The sequence below is a fragment of the Muntiacus reevesi genome, chromosome 14, assembly GCF_963930625.1.
Source record: "Muntiacus reevesi chromosome 14, mMunRee1.1, whole genome shotgun sequence".
NCBI lineage: Eukaryota > Metazoa > Chordata > Mammalia > Artiodactyla > Cervidae > Muntiacus > Muntiacus reevesi.
This window is the reverse complement of record NC_089262.1, coordinates 38,303,509-38,324,648: the sequence shown is the minus strand read 5'-3', so window position 1 is coordinate 38,324,648 and position 21,140 is coordinate 38,303,509. Positions and strand designations below refer to the sequence as shown.

At 37.6% G+C, this 21,140-nt stretch overlaps 1 long non-coding RNA gene across 1 annotated transcript in view; it reads right to left on the bottom strand.

The window, feature by feature from the left end:
- Nucleotides 1-21,140, bottom strand: part of LOC136146749 (uncharacterized) — a 226,001-nt gene that overhangs the window by 166,945 nt on the left and 37,916 nt on the right. Inside the window, exon 2 of the long non-coding RNA XR_010659040.1 lies at nt 18,114-18,174. This is a non-coding gene — a long non-coding RNA (uncharacterized lncRNA). The remainder of the gene's footprint in view (nt 1-18,113; nt 18,175-21,140) is intronic.

The window sequence follows — 21,140 nt, the reverse complement described above, 5'->3', positions numbered from 1 at the left end:
GAAGTGATGGGACCAGATACCATGATCTTCATTTTCTGAATGTTGAGCTTTAAGCCAACTTTTTCACTCTCCTCTTTCACTTTCATCAAGAGGCTCTTTAGTTCTTCTTCACTTTCTGCCATAAGTGTGGTGTCATCTGCATATCTGACATTATTGATATTTCTCCTGGCAATCTTGATTCCAGCTTGTGCTTCATCCAGCCCAGTGTATCTCATGATATACTCTGCATTGAAGTTAAATAAGTAGGCTGACAATATACACCCTTGACGTACTCCTTTTCCTGATTTGGAACCAATCTGTTGTTCCATGTCCAGTTCTAACTGTTTCTTCCTGATCTGCATACAGGTTTCTTAACAGGCAGGTCAGGTGGTCTGGTATTCGCATTTCTTTCAGAATTTTACACAGTTTATTATGATCCACACAGTCAAAGGTTTTGGCATAGTCAATAAATCAGAAGTAGATATTTTTCAGGAACTCTCTTGCTTTTTCAATGATCCAGTGGATGTTGGCATTTGATCTCTGGTTCCTCTGCCTTTTCTAAAATCAGCTTGAATATCTGGAAGTTCATGATTCACACACTGTTGAAGCCAGGCTTGGAGAATTTTGAGCATTACTTTACTAGCATGTGAGATGAGTGCAACTGTGTGGAAGTTAGAACATTCTTTGGCATTGCCTTTCTTAGGGATTGGAATGAAAACTGACCTGTTCCAGTCCTATGGCCTCTGCTGAGTTTTCCAAATTTGCTGACATGTTGAGTGCAGCACTTTCACAGCATCATCTTTCAGGATTTGAAATAGCTCAACTGGAATTCTATCACCTTCACTAGCTTTGTTCATAGTGATGCTTCCTAAGGCCCACTTGACTTCGCATTCCAGGATGTCTGGTTTTAAGTGAGTGATCACACCATCATGATTATCCTGGTCATGAAGATCTTTTTTGTATAGTTCTGTGTATTCTTGCCACCTCTTCTTAATATCTTCTGCTTCTGTTAGGTCCATACCATTTCTGTCCTTTATTGTACACATCTTTGCATGAAATGCTCCCTTGGTATCTCTAATCATCTAGAAGAGCTCTCTAGTCTCTCCCATTATATTGCTTTCCTCTATTTCTTTGTATTTCTCCCTGAGGAAGGTTGTCTTATCTCTCCTTGCTATTCTTTGGAACTCTGCATTCAAATGGGTATATTTTTCCTTTTCTCCTTTGCTTTTCACTTCTCTTCTTTTCACAGCTATTTGTAAGGCCTCCTCGGACAGCCATTTGCCTTTTTGCATTTCTTTTTCTTGGGGATGGTTTTGATCCCTGTCTCCTGTACAATGTCATGAACTTCCGTCCATAGTTCATCAGGCTCTCTGTCTATCAGATTTAATCCCTTAACTCTATTTCTCACTTCCATTGTATAATCATAAGGGATTTGATTTAGGTCATACCTGAATGGTCTAGTGATTTTCCCTACTTTCTTCAATTTAAGTCTGAATTTGGCAATAAGGAGTTCATGATCTGAGCCACAGATGATGAAAAAGCTGTTTAACCCCTATAATCCTCATTTCCTTATCCATAAATGAGGAGTAATAATAGTAACCACCAGCTGAGAATGATTTATTTATAAAAAGTTAAATAGTTTTGCCGGGAGTCGGCACACGAGATCCCACCCATGACAAGGTCATGAGGGAGAAAACCTGACGGGCAAGGCGGATCAGGTTTTCAGGGATTCCAAAAAGCTGCCCCCGGCACTCACCTTAAAGATGATATCTGTCTTTCTGATGCTTGCTTCAATAGACTATTCCCTAATTTCTGTGACACAGGCAGAAGGCCTTCCCTGATCTCTTTCCTAATAAGAATCAATTTAGAATTTTAATCAATAAGTTTCCCAGGTGGTGGTATTTTATGAGTTTAGGAGTGTTTTAGGAGGGCGAGAGGAGTGTTTTAATTTAAACTCCTTTGCTGGTATTTTAGTTTGTTTGGCAAATGCGTTTATGCCCTTGATACTAATATGCATGATTGCTTATTATACCATAATCGTAAAACAGCATAAAGAACCTGATCACATAAAGGCCCTAATAGACACAGAGCCCTTCGGGGGTGAGGAAGCCCTATTAGAGAATATAAAAATATTATTCTAAAAGTGGTTATAGTTAAAGATTTAGAAAAATAAGAGTTTAGACCTGTTCATTTCAACCAGGAATGCTAAACAGGGGCTGCCTCACTGGAGCTACAGAGTCTTTGTGTGGTAAACCTTTTAGATAAATTTAAATGATAACTTCTGCAAAAGGACTGACCTTTGTGTTCATTAAAGAATAGATTACGGAAAACAGCTTTGCATTCACCTAGGTCATAAAGTGTCAGTAGGTACCAAGGCCAGAAGATAATGTACAAGACCCTCATAAACAAAGAAGTATGCAGAAAACACCCTGGTTTCATGAAGAACAAGCTGATGTAATGTTAAACTATCTTCCCCTTAGAAATGTACTAATTTAGGGTATAAAAGCCATGGTAAAAAATAAAGCATTGCCAGACTCTGCCAGACCCTGCAAACACCCCTGTCTGGTCATTCTCTCTCTCTCTCTCTCTCTCTCTCTCTCTCTCTCTCTCTCTCTCTCTCTCTCTCTCTCCCCCTCACAGACTTGGCCCTATCAAGGCTGGTCTCACGTGTCTTCTATCTGCTGAGGCTGGACCCTGGCATAGTTTTGTGCTTGAATTATATTAGGTATTCAACATATGGTAGTAGGAGAATTCTAATGATTATTTTATATTATTGTTACTAATGATTACCTTATATTATTGTTACTATTAACTACCTCTTTCCAGAAATTTTAGGAAGTTCCAACGTATTTTTAAGTAACCTTCATTTCGGTAGTTCCCAGTTTTCCAGAGAAAAAATTACCTTTGACTTCAGTTTCTTACTTTTCCTGCATGAAATTATCAATCAAGTTGCTGGCACTGCAGGGCCATAAACATGAGGAGAATTAACATTGTATTACACAGTCTAATGGGTTTCAGGAGTAAGCACTAATATTTCACCTTTTCCAAGAAATCTAAGAAACCCATGGTAGGCATTTTTAGATATCCTATGCTGACAAAAATTGACTGTAACTACATAGGATAATGTCACATGTACTTGTTTCACTTGTGGTTAGATTGTTTAAATTCCAAGAGTTACCATAACTAAAAAGATGTCACTTGGCTATTTTATATTGTAAAATAAATAGGCACCTCATAAGCCAGGCTGCCTTACCAGTTATCTACTACAGACACAGTGCTAAGACCCACAATACTTTTTAGAGCCCCATAAAAATGTTTTAATTTCTTTTAAAATCAGAAGAAAAAAAAATCTTTTAGATTGAAGAAAATGTTTTGCTACATAATATTAATCATTCATTTTTAGTTCAACACAGTCATAAAATATAATTTTTAATACTTTGTGGAGTAAGAGGCCCATGAAAGCAAAGGTTCTGTCATAAGATAGCCCTGCTTGTAACCAGAAGTAACGAAGATGAGACTTGGTGATGCAACAACATTTCACATCAGGAGTCACAGGTAGACTGGTTGTATGGGCCCTTACTGCCAGCAAAGCAACATGAAAGAATGTCTACATAACAGGCAGATGGCTGTCACACTAATCATTGAGGGTGCCTGGTGAGTCACTTCGGTCGTGTCCAACTCTTTGCAACCCTGTGGACTGTAGCCTACCAGGCTCCTCTGTTCATGGGATTCTCCAGACAAGAATGTTGGAGTGGGTTGCCATGCCCTTCTCCAGGGGATCTTCCCAACCCAGGGATCAAATCCTTGCCTCTTATGTCTCCTGCATTGGCAGGCGGGTTCTTTACCACTAAGACCACCTGGGAAGCCCATCACTGAGTGAATGGGGAGCTAATACTACAAACCAGTGTTTTGACAGTTCTACATCTGCTTTAAGCCATCCATAAACCTTCAAATTCACCCACAAACCACATGTATCAGAAAAGCTGGTCCCTAGTATCTTGGCAGTGTTTTCAATCTTAGCATTGCCCTATTTTGCTCTAGGCATCTTGACTTCACCTGATACCTTAGACTTTGGACTGTATCATTAGACTTCCTCATTATGGCTTTGCCTCTATTTGCTGCCTCCTGAATGATGTTCACTGTTGTGTCCTTGGCTATGACTTTTGCTTCTCTGTTTCACTAGGGTTCTTCCTCTCACCATGCTACCTCAGGTCATCCTGGGGCCATTTTACCCTACTCCACTCTGCTCCTCAGATTCCTTCACCAACCTTTTATGCCCTCCGCAGCCTTCAAGAAAATAAGAGAAACTTAGACACCTAAAAGCCATTCAGATGTGATTCTGAGTCTCTAATTCAGCTAACCAGCCTTCAACCTTAATGTCCAGGTACTTAGTTAACTCAGCTGTAACATGGAGATAATGGGCAGCACCGCTAATGACTCACCCTGTCACTTGAAAGTGGGAAGCAGGCAGCATATTTAATAAATGGTAATTTTTCACTTCTGCTTCACATGTGCAGATATTTCATTACGTATTATTTGCATACATTGTTCTAGATACTAAAGATACACTGGTGATGAAAATACAGTTCCCATCTTCAGAAAGCATATGCTGATGAATGGAGATAGATGGGTACCCTGGTGGCTCAGTCGGTAAAGAATCTACCTATAATTCAGAAGACCTAGGTTCAATCCCTGGATAGAGAAGATCCCCTGGAGAAGGAAATGGATAGCCACTCCAGTATTCTTGCCTGGGAAATCTTATGGACAGAGGAGCCTGGTGGGCTACAGTCCATGGGGTCACAAGGGTCGAACAAAACTTAGCCTCTAAACCACCACCATGGAGACAGATGACAAACAAATAAACCAGTAAAAGAAGCAGCATGTCAGAAAATCAGAAGATGATACTTGTTACAGAGAAAGATAAAAGAGTGAAAGAGATAGTGACTGGAGTGTGTATTATTCTATTATGTAAGACGTTTAAAGAAGGTGACATTTGAACAGATTCCTAAACAGACTGAACTGAAATCCATACACATACTGAAGGAAAGAACCTTCAAAAAGAAGGAGTGATAAGAAGGAAAGCACTGAAGAAGACACGCATTTGTTATGTTTGAGAAACAGATAAAGCTGGAGGAGAAACCCCTTTTTTGGCCCAAGTGCTGGTAGTGAAGATTACTGTGTTTCAACCACCATTGCTCCATCCACGGGCAATGATACACAGTTGACCCTTGAACACAGGTTTGAACTGTGCAGATCCACTTATACATGGATACTTTTCAAAACTAAATATTACAGTAATACATGATCCATGTTGGTTAAATTCAAGAATATGGAATTGTGGGTTCAGAACACCAACTATAAAGTTATAGTAGGATATTTCATTGTGGAAGGTCAGCACCCAAATCCCCACATTTTTCAAAGGTTAACTGTAGTTCATTCCCCTCTTGGAATGGAGAACAGGAGACAGGCTGAACATGAGGCATGATTGGGAAGCTCTGTGGTCAAGTCTGGCTGTGCATTTTCAATTTCAACTCAATAAACATTTCTTGAATATATTCAGCACTATATTAACCTCTAAAAGAGGGTCACTGATAGCAAAGAACTCATTTTATCTGAAAAGTCATGTATATTCAGAACTTCCCATACACCACCTTTCATGTAACTATAAAACCCCTTCAAAGGAAAATAAGGCTATTTTTGGACTTTCCATCATTTTGGTTTACCTATTCCACATCACTTATCCCTAATTAGTGCAGATAATTGAAAGTTAACTTTATTTTCAAAGCAGAGAAGAAGTAATTGGCCCACCAGCTGAGAAATGGAGAGTTTGCAGATTGTAATCTTAATGGTCACTTTAAGACCAGAAGAGATTCAGAAATGTCATTTAATCCATCTTGCTGCCTGCAAGCAGGACACATCTCTACCCTGTGCAGACAGGGCTCATTGCTTCACATCCACCTCAGTCAATGTGCTTCGCCAAGTTTCATGCCAAACTATATGTTCCCATCTCTTAACATGGCTATTACTTTGCATGGTAATTTTACACATTTGAAATTTTTCATCTCTACTCGTTAAAAAAACATAATACTCATATTAACATAGTAATTAACATATAATCATAGTAATAACTTCAAAAAAATTCTTCCATATATTTACTATATATTTTTTTGAATAAGTAGAAATTTTTAGGGGCAAGTGATTGCCATTGTCTTAGGCTTTGTAGAACTGACCACAGATTTTTATTTTTAGATCGAAAACTATATGAAGGCAGTAAGTCCCTTTCCTCTTATTAGAGCTAAGCAAAGCAAACATTATTTTAACCTTTCTTGTATTTCTGACTCACATTTACTCCACCCTTTAACTGGACTTTCTTTTGTCTTGACCAGTGTTGGGTGCTTTTGTACTTTTTTCTCTTCTACATTTGTTTTTCCTCCAACTCTCTTAAGCGTTTGTACTTTCTGTTTAACTTTCATTTTCCTTCTGGGAACTTTTTCTCTGCTCCATTGTTTTTGTTCAGCTATTTAAGCTTGCAGTATCTTCACATTTTTGCTTTAACTCATTTTTAAAATACTCGCTATATGTGTATATACATATATATATGTATATACACATATATATTCCTTGTTTCCCTTTTCCTCTTTTAGTTTTCATCACTTTTTAAATTCCTGCTTTCTCCCCTGCCCTGATAAATGGAAATCTCATGCCATTTTGAAAAACAAACATAGTTTTATCAGTTTTCTGTGATGTGATCAAGCCCTGGGCTCTCTGTCAGTTTGATAAATAATTAAATAATTGCCAGAAGCAGAAGAGACATTCAAGTCTAAGATCTCATGTTGTTGTTGTTGTTGCTATTGTTATTGAGTTACTAAGTCATGTCTGACTCTTTTTGAGCCCATGGACTGCAGTAAGCCAGGCTTCCCTGTCCTTCACCATCTCCCAGAGTTTGCTCAAACGCATGTCCACTGCATCAGTGACACCATCAAACCACCTCATCCTCTGCCACCCCCTCCTCTTCCTGCCTTCAATCTTTCCTAGCACCAGGGTCTTTTCCAATGAGTCAATTCTTCACATCTGGTGGCCAAAGTATTGAAGCTTCAGCTTCAGCATCAGTCCTTCCAGTGAATATTCAGGACAGATCTTTATGATTGACTGGTTTGATCTCCTTGCAGTCCAAGGGACTCACAAGAGTCTTCTCCAGCACCACAATTCAAAACCATCAATTCTTCAGCACTCAGCATTCCTTATGGTCCAACTGTCACATCCATAGATAACTACTAGGAAAACCATAGCTTTGGCTAGACAGACCTCTGTCAGCAAAGTGATGTCTCTGCTTTTTAATATGCTGAATAGGTATGTCACAACTTTTCTTCCAAGAAGTTTTTTTTTAATTTCATGGTTGCAGTCTGTCTGCAGTAATTTTTGGAGCCCAAAAAAATACAGTCTGCCACTGTTTCCATTTTTTCCCCATCTATTTGCCATGAAGTGATGAGACTAGATGCCATGATCTTAGATTTCTGAGTGTTGAGTTTTGAGTTTGGTTTTTCACTCTCCTCTTTGACCTTCATCAAGAGGCTCTTTAGTTTCTCTTCACTTTCTGCCATTATAATGGTATTATCTCCATACCTGAAGTTGTTGCTATTTCTCCTGGAAATCTTGATTCCAATTGGTGATTCATCCAGCCCGGCATTTCACATGATGTACTCTACATATAAGTTAAATAAGCAGGGTGACACTATACAGCCTTGAAAATCACAAGTTACCTACTAAATTACAAATTTAAGAAGTACTGAAATCATACCATTGCATACTTTCATTCCACCTTTTATTTATAACATCTAGGGAGAAAATAGGGTTAGTGCCAATATCAATAAGAGACTTATCAAAATGAGAAGAAATTTTACTTCCATTTTAAAAATGACTTTAATGCTTTTAGGTAGCATTTTTATAACTATACAGCTTCCCTCATAGCTCACTTGGTAAAGAATTTGCCTGCAATGCAGGAGGCACTGGTTTGATTCCTGCTTTGGAACAATCTGTTAGAGAAGGGATAGGCTACCCACTCCAGTATTCTTGGGCTTCCCTTGTGGCTCAGCTGGTAAAGAATCCACCTGCAATGCAGGAGACCTGGGTTCGATCCCTGGGTTGAGAAGATGCCCTGGAGAAGGCAAAGGCTACCCACTCCAGTATTCTTGCCTGGAGAATTCCATGGACTGTATAGTCCATGGGGTTGCAAAGAGTCGGACATGACTGAATGACTTATACTTTCACTTTATAACTACTGATTTAGAAAAAGATATGGACTTTGATTGGGATGGAATTCAGATCTGCAATATATTGGCCATCTTTAGCAGTGGTCCAATAAATCAAACAGATCAACTTGCCTCTAGGAGCACAAGCAGATCCCAGCCCAACTCATCTCTTCCCCTATCTTATTGTATTTCTTATTTGACAAGCCTCTAATCTCATAACTAACGCAGGAATACATAGGTTGTCACTATATATTTCATTATCTCAGCCCCCTAAGTGAAATCTATAGTGTCTCATGAACTAGAAAACCTTTAAATAGACAATAATAATTTTATTTCTTGCTTTTTATTTTTATATAATTGTAACTATCCATTTACAAAATTAAAATATTTCTATTCAGTTCAGTTCAGTTCAGTCACTCAGTCATGTCCAACTATTTGTGACCCCATGAATCCCAGCACACCAGGCCTCCCTGTCAAGAGTCTACCCAAACCCATGGTCATCAAGTCGGTGATGCCATCCAGCCATCTCATCCTCTGTCGTCCCCTTCTCCTCCTGCCCCTAATCCCTCCCAGCATCAGGGTCTTTTCCAATGAGTCAACTCTTCACATAAGGTGGCCAAAGTGCTGGAATTTCAGCTTCAGCATCAGTCCTTCCAATGAACACCCAGGACTGATCTTTAGGATGGACTGGTTGGATCTCCTTGCAGTTCAAGGGACTCTCAAGAGTCTTCTCCAACACCACAGTTCAAAAGCATCAATTTTTCCGTGCTCAGCTTTCTTCACAGTCCAACTCTCACATCGATACATGACTACTGGAAAAACCATAGCCTTGACCAGATGGACCTTTGTTGGCAAAGTAATGTCTCTGCTTTTTAATATGCTGTCTAGGTTGGTCATAACTTTCCTTCCAAGGAGTAAGTGTCTTTTAATTTCATGGCTGCAATCACCATCTGCAGTGATTTCGGAGCCCAAAATAATAAAGTCTGACACTGTTTCCACTGTTTCCCCATCTATTTCCCATGAGTTGATGGGACCAGATGCCATGATCTTCGTTTTTTGAATGTTGAGCTTTAAGCCAACTTTTTCACTCTCCTCTTTCACTTTCATCATGAAATTTTTAGCTCCTCTTCACTTTCTGCCATAAGGGTGGTGTCATCTGCATATCTGAGGTTATTGATATTTCTCCCGGCAATCTTGATTCCAGCTTGTGCTTCATCCAGCCCAGCGTTTCTCATGATATACTCTGCATAGACGTTAAATAAGTAGGCTGACAATATACAATACTCCTATTCCTGATTTTCCTGATTTGGAACCAGTCTGTTGTTCCATGTCCAGTTCTAACTGTTGCTTCCTGACCTGCATACAGGTTTCTCAAGAGGCAGGTCAGGTGGTCTGGTATTCCCATCTCTTTCTGAATTTTCCACAGTTTATTGTGATCCACACATTCAAAGGCTTTGGCGTAGTCAATAAAGCAGAAATAGATGTTTTTGTGGAATCCTCTTGCTTTTTCGATGATCCAGCGGATATTGGCAATTTGATCTCTGGTTCCTCTGCCTTTTCTAAAACCAGCTTGAACATCTGGAAGTTCATGGTTCACATATTGCTGAAGCCTGGCTTGGAGAATTTTGAGCATTACTTTACTAGCGTGTGAGATGAGTGCAATTGTGCGGTAGTTTGAGCATGTTTGGGATTGCCTTTCTTAGGGATTGGAATGAAAACTGACCTGTTCCAGTCCTGTGGCTACTGCTGAGTTTTCCAAATTTGGCATATTGAGTGCAGCACTTTCACAGCATCATCTTTCAGGATTTGAAATAGCTCAACTGGAATTCCATCACATCCACTAGCTTTGTTCGTAGTGATGCTTTCTAAGGCCCACTTGACTTCACATTCCAGGGTGTCTGGCTCTAGGTGAGTGATCACACCATTGTGATTATCTGGGTCGTGAAGATCTTTTTTGTACAGTTCTTCTGTGTATCCTTTTTTTTTCTCTCTCTCTCTTTTTATTCTTCTGTGTATTCTTGCCCCCTCTTCTTAATATCTTCTGCTTCTGTTAGGTCCATACCATTTCTGTCCTTTATCAAACCCATCTTTGCATGAAATGTCCCCTTGGTATCTCTAATTTTCTTGAAGAGATCTCTAGGCTTTCTGATTCTGTTGTTTTCCTCTGTTTCTTTGCACTGATCGCTGAGGAAGGCTTTCTTATTCTTTGGAACTCTGCCATTACAACATTACCAAATATAGGCTGTATTCCTCATGTTGTACAATACAACCTTGGGTCTATCTTATACCCAGTAGTTTGTACTTCCCACTCTTCCATCCCTATATTGCACACCCCCACTGGTAACCACGAGTTTGAACCATGAGTTTATCCTCTGTATCTGTGATTCTACTTCTGTTTTGTTATACTCACTTTCTTCTTGCATATTTTAGGTTCCACATGTAAGTTATATTATATACTATTTGTCTTTCTCTAATTTCAATTAGCATAATGCCCTCCAAATTCATTTGCATTGCTGCAAATTGCAAATTTCATCCTCTTTTATGGCTAAGTAGTATTCCACTGTATATATACCACATCTTCTTTATTCATTTATCAATTGCTAGACACTTAGATTGTTTCCATGTCTTTAGCAATTATAAACAAAGCTGCTATGAACATGGGAGTGCACGTACCTTTTTGAATTACTGTTTTTTGTTTTTTCAGATATATACCCAGGAGTAGAATTGCTACTACTCCGGGAGACAGTGAAGGACAGGGAAGCCTGGCATGCTGTAGTCCGTGGGGTCACAAAGAGTTGGCGGCACCAGAGACTGAACAACAAAGAATTGCTAGGTCATATGGTAGTTCTATTTTTAGTTTCTTTAGAAATTTACATACTGTTTTCCACAGTAGCTGCACCAATGTATATTCCCACCAAGAGTGTACAAGTGTTCTTTTTTCTCCACATCCTCACCAACATTTATTATTTGTACATTTTTGGATGACAGCCATTCTGACAGGAGTGAGGTCATTTTGATTTGTTTTTCCCTGATGATTAGTGATGCTGATCACCTTTTCATGTGCCTTTTAGGCACCCGTATGTGTTCTTTGGGAAAACGTCTAGTCAAGTCTTCTGTCAAGTCTTCTAGTCAAGTCTTCTAATCAAGTCTTTTTTATGCTAAGTTATATGAGCTATTTATACATTTTGAATATTAACTCCTTATAAGTCATGTCATTTGCAAGTATTTTCTCCCATTCAGGATGTTGTGCTTTTTATGTGGGAGGGGTGGGGTGGGTGGTTTCCTTTGCTGTGCAAAACTTGTAAGCTTAAGTAGGTCCCATTTGCTTATATTTACTCTTATTTCCTTTCCTTTAGGACAGCAGTCCCCAACCTTTTTGGCACCAGGGACTGGGTTCATGGAAGACAGTTTTTCCATGGGCCTGAAGATGGGGGGAGAATGGTTTCAGGATGAATCAAGCACATTACATTTATCATGCATGCTATTTCTAATCTAATGCCACCGCTAATCTGACAGGAGGTACCGGTCCACAGCCTGGAGGTTGCAGACCCATGGTTTAGGAAACAGATCCTAAAGTAGATCCTAAGCGAAAAACTGTTGTTTCAATTGTGTCAAAGAATAGACATGGTTGTGTTTTCCTTTAAGAATTTTAGAGGTATCTAGTTTTACACTTAGGTCTTTAATCCATTTTTAGTTCATTTTTGTATATGATGTTAGAGAATGTTCTAATTTCATTCTTTTGCATAAAGCTGTCCAGTTTCCTGAGCACCACTTGTTGAAGAAACTGTCTTTTTCTCCCTCATATATACTCTTGCCTCCTTTGTCACAGATTAATTGATCATAAATGTGTGGCTTTATTTTGGGGCTCTCAATGCTGGTCCATTGATCTATGTCTGCTTTTGTGCCAGTATTCAGTGATCCACAGGTTGTTTAGTTGATAATTAGCTGACTTTAAAGTAGGATGATTACTCTGGATTATCCAGGTGGGCTCAAAATATCACAAGGTCTTGGAGACAAGAAGATGGAAGAAGAGTCAGGTCATTCAATGCGAGAAGGACTCAACCTGCCATTGCTGACTCTGAAGAGGGAGAAAGAGACCAGCTACAACTCAAGAAATGTGGGGCACATCCAGAAGCTGGAAAAGGCAAGGAAACACGTTCTGCCCTAAAGCCTCTAGAAGGAATAGACACCTGCTGATGCCCAGGGGGAACCATTAGAATCTTTTGAAGGCCATTTCAAACTTCAGAATTTTGAAACAATTATTTTCTTATCATAAACATTACATTTAAAAGTATTTTTATTATGCCCTAGATACTGCATTGTCTAAATAGCTTCTTCATGTAAGGAAATGTTATCACAAGCACTAAACTTTCTAAATAATTACTATAAGACATACATTTCATTCTAAAATAGCCCTGATATTCTCTTCTCTAGTTTAGTCTTACATTCTTTTTCATGGGGTTATTTTAATCCTAAACAAGATACTGGAATTTCTGAAATATCAGACTGGTTTCCACACAACAGAACTTTTAAAGGTAAGTCAGTAATATTTAAATTATGTGAATGAAGTTTTAAAATCATGCTAGGCAGTCTCTGACAAAACTACTCTTTGAATGTTGAGCTTTTTTGGAACTCTATAGCTATTTTTCTACTTTTCTCTTTTAGTCAGAAATATATCTTCTACGTGTGTGATATTAGACAAGCCACTTAGCTCCTGTACCTCAAGGTGTAGATAAGATTATGATTCCAAAAAAAAAAAGGTCATGATTCCATAATACTATGACTTTAGTACATAGAAGTTTGAAAAGAATGGTGAAGGCTAGAAAAGCATTACAAACATTTCCTATCCACAGACAAACTTAAAATGTTAAGCTTGTTAACATCAAGCTGAAGTTTAACAAGTTTAAGTTTGTCAAAATCAAGTTTTAAATTACAGTTATCAAAAATTAATCACCAATATCAGACAGTTATTAGGAAATGCTCAGCCTCATTGCCATATATATCATAGAGACATGCCACTCCCCTAAAATGCCCTCCCCTACATTCTTTCTATTGTCTCAACTGCTACCCCAGGACTTTTCAATTGTTTAACATTACTGATAAAATAAAAACTGGAGAGACTTAGAGATATCATTTAAAAGGTTAAGGATCCTAGGGTAGGGCAGGGGATGAAATCACTAGAGATTCTGAAAGAGAAAATGCCAACAACAATTCATCTACAACCTTTCATCTCTCCATTCTAATCCTGCATCTTCTTTGAAGTCTCCAGCCTTCCCAGAACTTCAGCCACTGGCTCTGAGAAGGGGCTCTATCATTGGGTAGTGCCTCTATCCACAGCTGGGTAAACCTGCGCTTTTAATGCCCAGAGACCAAATATTAATTTTGGTCACTTACTAACTTCTTGAATAGCTTCTAACTAGAAAAGTAGAGTCTCTTTTAAAAAAAATATTAGAGTTATATTTGAACTTCTGGTTCTCCTGTTAAATTTGTTCCATGTATTACAGAACAAATTTGTTCCATGTATTACACAACAGGGTTTCCCAGATGGCACAGTGGTAAAGAATCCACCTGCCAATGCAGGAGATGTGGGTTCAATCCCTGGCTTAGGAAGGTCCTCTGGAGTAGGAAATAGCAACCCACTCCAGTATTCTTGCCTGGAAAATTCCATGGACAAAGGAGCCTGGCAGGTTACAGTCCATGGGGTGCACAGAGTCGGACACAGCTGAGTACAAATGCAATGTATTACAGATTCATGTTGTCTTAGTATGATACATGCTTTTATTTCCTTGAAAAAATCAAAATGCTGTCCCTTGGCAGACTGTCTTATTGTGTAAACTTGCCACTGAGCTATTTTGCATCTCATTATCCAATCTGATTTTTGCCAATAGCTAATTACAGTCATCACTGACTTAACTCCATTCTCACAGCATCATAACAGTAAAACAAGGAGTCTAACAGCATCAGTTATATGGAATTCATTATAATAGAAGTGAATATCACATTGTTACACTCTTATATTCACATGTATGCATTTATTCCTCTAGGTTTCCGTGCCTGAAATAAATTTACTGGGATCCCAGCCTCTACTATATATGTTAAGCCTACAATTCAAGAATAGCCAGGCCAAGGACGCTGTGTTCCATCTTTACAATCAAATACAGATTTCCCATTAAAAGGAAAATTCTCTATTTCAAAAGATTTAATAGTATGGTCCTTTAAAAATAATTCCAGATGGCTAAATTTTAGGATTCAAATATCCTACTACAAATAAATATTTTTGCTTTATTGTATTTTGTACAAATTTTCAGATACTAGAGGCTTTAGCTAATATTTTCTTTTAAGAGATAGGTTGAGTTTAGGGAGTTATACTGCATTTTCTTATATTATTTATTTCATCTGTATTTGTCCCTTTTTAAGATGACCTCACTCCTATTGACACATTTTCTGTGATTCATTATGCAAGACATGTTGATATTTTCCTACACTGTTTTGCTACTTTTTGTATCAACTTGGCCATCTTTTCTCACTTGCAACCCCACCCTCTTTTCTTTGAAGTCTTGGTCTACTTAAATTAAAAATAAACTTCATTGAGCCTAATGGCTTATTACATCAAGAGGAAAAAAATCCAAATACAACAGCGATTAAGTACATAACCTTTAACTAAAATGAATGTTTCCAAAATAAACAACACAGAGCAAATATTTCCCAACAGCCTATAGAGAACTCATGTATAAAACACTAGCAATGCTTCTATCACCGCCCCCCATCTTATTTCATAGTAAATATCTCCAAATAGAGTTTCGATACCATATTGACATACAATTTTCTATAACTGAATAATGAGTTGAGATCCTTGGCCCCAGCTTCACCAGATTGAAGTCACATGACTATAAATCAGGTCAGCTGCCACTAGATGGCTCTGTTTGTAGTCACTTTAAGTAATATATGCTCTATAATTAAAAATCACAGTGTAAACATAGGTATTGATGGCTAAAATTTGGGGGTAGGGACACAGGGAAGGGTACACAAACTATGTTAATTTTTGTATTTACTTAAAGTATTATTTTGAAATTATCATTTTAAAGTAGCTAAATGTAATACGTATGTAGAAATGATATAAGAAAAAATAGGAAAAAAAAAGATTTATGTACATCTTAATATACCTTATGTCACCCAAATTCATACATTCGTCATCTCATTTAAGTTAAGCATCCTGGTATTGACCTGATTTTAAAATTAATTTTAAACTGTGGCTAGTGCATTCCCTTCAATTGCTTGACTATCCCTGGTATGTGCCTCTGAGTAGCCCCATTGGCTTTCTGGTGCTTCTTCCACCAATAACTGTGTTTCTCCCATAGGCCTATGGAGTCTGATTCACCAGGCCTCATTCTCCTTTTTCCACCATAATATGAAATGTTAACTTTTTCTGCTTAAGCTAGAAAAATAATATCAGTCAATACAGAAGCAATTGCTTCTAATAGCAATTGTTCATTAAAGAAACCATAAATGTCTTTGAGCACTATTAAACAGTTATGTTTAACATAAAAAAAAAAAAAAACTCTTTGAAAATCCCTTTCCTCCTTACCACAAACCAAATTATTTTTCCTCATTGTTAACATAATCACAGTGTGCTGAAATCATAGCACATAGAATGTGCAGTCTTTCAAAACCACCCTGCCTCTTGGTGGCAGAGAGAAAGGCACCTAAAATCATTTGTTGGGTGAGTAGAAGACTAGACGATGAAAGATTCCATTTGGAATGCCCTTTCCTGCTCAGTTGTAAATAGTGACAGAGTGAGAACTGCAAATCTCTTCCTCTAGCACTGTCTTCTACAATTTGCAAACTTAAATAGTAATCTAAAACCGTGTCCTAGGCATTTGCATTTAATGAGGATTGGCTCCAGAATATTGACCTGCTCAAGCCATACTGATGAACTCTTATATCTAAGACTCTGGGCATCCTAAAAACACCATTATTAGGACCACAGTATAAAAATGTAAACACTCCTTCCAAAAATCCCTGCAGCTGTAAAGCTATATAACTACCATGACCCTTGGTCTACTTCTATATAGGGGCAAGTTGAGAGGTCCCTGAGAGAGTGGAGGGGAGAGGGAAGATATTTTGACCCTGAATTACATCACCACATGGTTTGCAATATAATCTGGAACTCAAGTAGCCTGTTCAGTAGTTTTCCTTCTTTGGGATGTAGCCTTGCTCTCCTCACTGCCAGCTGACTGTGTGAAGAGTGTGTGGCTATGGCAAGCTGGACAATAGCACAAATCTGCCATAGAACCCAAGACAGCTGCTGACTCAGGCAGGAAACAACTACACAGTTGTTTAATTGGCTTTTGTGTAGCCTTTGGGTGAGGGTTTTTGGGAGCATTCATTCAAAAGGACCACTTAGTCCAACTTAGAATATTTCCAGTTATACTCATACCCCAAAAAAGGTGTTTTTTTTTTCAATGATTTGTCATGAATGAATGAAATATGATTCCATCTCAATCAAGTTTCTATGGGGAAAACGCCTAAAAATAAACAATACAAAATTGTTTTCTTCCATCCTGCTGGTTGAAAAGCACATTTCCCCAGGGATAGGGTTTTTGAAATAAGGCAGGAGAGTGAAAGTAGGCAAAAGGATTGGCAGTTGTTCTCCCTTGCTCAAATCTAGCTCTGTGGTCCCTGACAGTAACCAAAGCGTGTTTAAAATGTTCTGAATAGAGTATCCAGTGAATCTTAGATGAGATAAACCATCTTCCTAAGTAAGGGTCAACATCTTTTCATTTAATGGAACAGAATCGCTGATGAATGTACTTCTAAATAGCTTAAATTAGCCAGTATTTTTGAATGTTTGTTGCAAAAGCTCTAAGCTCTGGGAATAAAAGAAATATATATATACATACATACACACATACACACACACACACACACACACAAACATATATATTGGGTTGGCCAAAAAGTTCATTCAGGTTTTTCCATAAGCTCTTAAGGAAAAACCAGAATGAACTTTTTGCAAACCCAATATATTATAGTCCCTAGATTCATGAGATGCTCACAGTTTTGTTGAGGAAGCAAGATTTATATACATGAAATGAAAAAAAGCACACCAAGAAAGTTTTTAAAGTATATGTATAATAAGCAACATTCAGAGTAATTTACAGCTACCACCCCATTTCTCAAGGCTTCCCAGTGATGGTACTAGTGGTAAAGAACCTGCCTGCTTGCCTTGCAGGAAGCATAAGAGACACTAGTTCAACCCCTAGGTCAGGAAAATCCCCTAGAGTAGGAAATGACAACTTGCTCCAGTATTCTTCCCTGGAAAATTCCACGGGCAGAGGAGCCTGGTGGGCTATAGACCATGGGGCCACAGAGTCGGACACGACTGAGCAACTGAACGCCCCATTTCTCATCAGTAGTTATTCTGATTCTGCATCAAAAGACCCAAGGACTTGACTGGCCAGGAAAAGACTCTTAGGTAGGTAGGGAGGAGGGCCTGTAGGATAAGAAAGCCTACTCATGTTAGTGAATGTTGTTCCATTTCCTGGTGCACATTGTATAAGAGAGAAGCAAAGGGTATTATCTCATATAATAAACTGTTTCATTATTTGAGAAATAATGAAATAATTTTTCATTTAAATAAAATTTCAGCAATCTTTATTTTAAATAAATTTTTTAAAATGTCTTATTGAAATAATATAGAAAAAATTTTAAAGATATAGAATAGAAAGGAAATTAAGGAAATCAAAGCAGAGGTTAGAGTAATTCAAAAAATGACAGTTATTGGAGAGTAAAAAGTATTATTGAGGCATGTGTACTCACTAGGTCCTTTAGGTAGGTTATGTCTAATCCTTACAAAACTTTTAGAGTTTGCAATTTTTTACCTACATTTAACTGATGATTAAACCAAAACTCCAAGGGTTTAAGTAATCTTTCCATAGTTTCACACCTAGGGAAAGTGGATAAACCAGGATTAAAGTCAGACCCACCTGAAAAACCCAGTTTTTCAACCCTGCCAAAAGTTTCTCCAAACTCACTCCATGTGGCTCTTAAACCCATTAAAAGCACACATATCTCCAGTGCACCTCCATCACAGGAAGACATGCAGTGCAGCAAGCCTTCAGCAAGTGTGGATTGGTTCCTGTTAGGACTAGTTGCACCAGAGTGAAGAGACAGAAGCCAGCCCTGCCCAACAAGTGGGGAGTCTTGAATCCATGATCTGGAGCAGATGGGAAATGAGAAGATGGACTCACACCAACTTCCACATAAGAGATGCTTTCCCATAAGATGTCAAAAGCAGCACTAGAAGGTTAAGTTATATAAACTATGCCCAAAGAGCAAAAGGTGCAACAGAAGAATATAGCAGAATGTAATCATAATAATGACAACAATCAAAATTTACTGAGTGCTTCAGTTCAGTTCAGTTCAGCCGTGTCCAACTCTTTGAGACCCTGTGAACCGCAGCATGCCAGGCCTCCCTGTCCATCACCAACTGCCAGAGTCTACCCAAACCCATGTCCATTGAGCCAGTGATACCATCCAACTATCTCATCCTTTGTGGTCCCCTTCTCCTCCTGCCCTCAATCTTTCCCAGCATCAGGGTCTTTTCAAATGAGTCAGCTCTTTGTATCAGGTGGCCAAAGTATTGGACTGAGTGCTTACTAGAGGGCTACTTGGCCTCTTTTACACATTTAGCATATGTTTTAATTCATTTAATGTAAAAAAGATGAAAGCCATATGTAGGCTAAGAGCAAGAAACTGTATGCCATCAAAACTGATTCTGTCTTCAAATCTTCAGGCCATTTCTAACCTTGATAAACTGAAGGATTTGATCTCAATCAACTTCAATTATCTACATGTCATCTCTGTCAAAATTATCACTTGGCAGACAATTTTCAGTATTGAAATGAATAGCAAAAAAAGAAAACTCCACTCAACAGACAATTCATTTGTTTGGGGGAGCATAATTTGCAGGCCTTTATGAAGTTACCTTTTCTAAGCCTCAACTTATTCTTGCTGTAATGGAGTTGTCATGAATGGTTATTTCTCCAGTCTGTCTGTACCAGATAACATGGTCCCTCTACCAAGTAATGATTTATATCAGTCTCTTTTATTTTCAAAATAAAATATTATCTTCTCTGCATTTACATCTGATAGCTAAACTATATATCTTACTCTGAAGTCAAAAACATAGAACTTTTATAGTTCAAGATCCTTCAGTGGCCCTAGACTTCAATTGACTGCTAATAAAGAACCACATCAGACAATTTAATAGAAAAATGCACACCTAACAAAAGATAACATCCAAATGGCTTACAAACATAAAAAATATATTCAACTTTATTAGTTATCAGAGAAGTAGAAACTAAAACCACCGTAAGATTGTATTTCATACCTACCAAAGTGGCTAGGGTGAAAGACTGAATACCAAGTGTTGGCAAGAATGTGAAGCAAACAGAACTTTTATAACACTGCAGGCAGAAGTAGGAACTGAAAAACTCCTTGGTAGTAGATATTAAAGAGGATATGTGTATACCTATTGCTGATTCATGTTGAGGTATGGCAGAAACCAATATAATACTGTAATTATTCTTGAATTAAAAATAAATAATAAAAAGCTAACAAAAAACTGAAGTATTATATGCTACAGTGAAACAATTCCACTCTTAGATACATACCCAACAGAAATGTATACATATATCACACAAACACATCTACAGAAAGGTTCATAACAGTACTATTCATAATAGCCAAAAACTGGAAGTTACTCATCCATATGTTCAATACAGCAAGAATGCACCAGCAAATTCTGTTATATTCATATAATGAAAGCTACACAGCAATGACAATTAATGATCTACAACTACTCTCAAAAACATGGATGAATCTCACAAATGTAACATTGAGAAGAAGAAGTATGTAACACAGGTTACATACTGACTGATTCCTTTTATAGAAAGTTTACACAAACAAAACTAAAATATACCATTAAAATTCAGCAAAGTGATTATTTTGGGAAGGAGAACCATGACTACAAGGGGGCACAGTAGGAACTTTGGGAGGCTACTTGGTAATATTCTGGTTTTTTATGACCTCAGGGCTGATTACAAGGTGTGTTCAATTTGTAATAATTCATTGAGCTTTATGCTTATGTTTTGTACATATGTCTTTTCCCATATATTGGTTACATTTTATTAAAACTTTACCAAATAAGCAAGAGGTAGGGAGAGATGTAAGAATATAATATATAAATATAATGAGTATTTCTCTGTCTTCAGCCAAATTTCTGTTAATATTAATGCCTCTAAACAACTTCATGTAATAAATTTCTCTTCGATATGTCATAAGAAAGATATTTGTCTCATATCTTTATGCTACATTCATTAGAAAGCTCAGAATTGATTTGAACACCTCAATGCAGTAAATTTTTTCAGCATTTCTAACTCTCAAATTCAATATCTTACATCCTTTAACCCATTTTTAATGTTTCTGTTATATTCAGTTCTATTCAAGCAGCTAGCATCCTCAAAACATTTTTGGAATTTATAGAGGTATAAAAATGCATACTTAAGAGTAATGAGAATAAATTAATGATCAATTATAATCCAAATTTATGGTAGATGTATTAAATACACTATAAGCATGGGAAATAATTTTAAGCAAATTCTACTCATCATACATCCAACTAAACAATTTTAATGTATTAAATGCAAATATTAAATCTAAGTAGAATATACCATTTATCTGGTGATTTTGCTGGACTGGCTCAGATTGAGACTGTCTTTAATTTGGTAAAGAGGAAAGGAAAGCTCCTATCATCTTCATCACGAAAAATTAACGCTATAAAACCCACAGAGGCATCTTCCAGACAAGAGGAAATTTACAATAACAAATGAACTTAAATGTGTAGCCCAA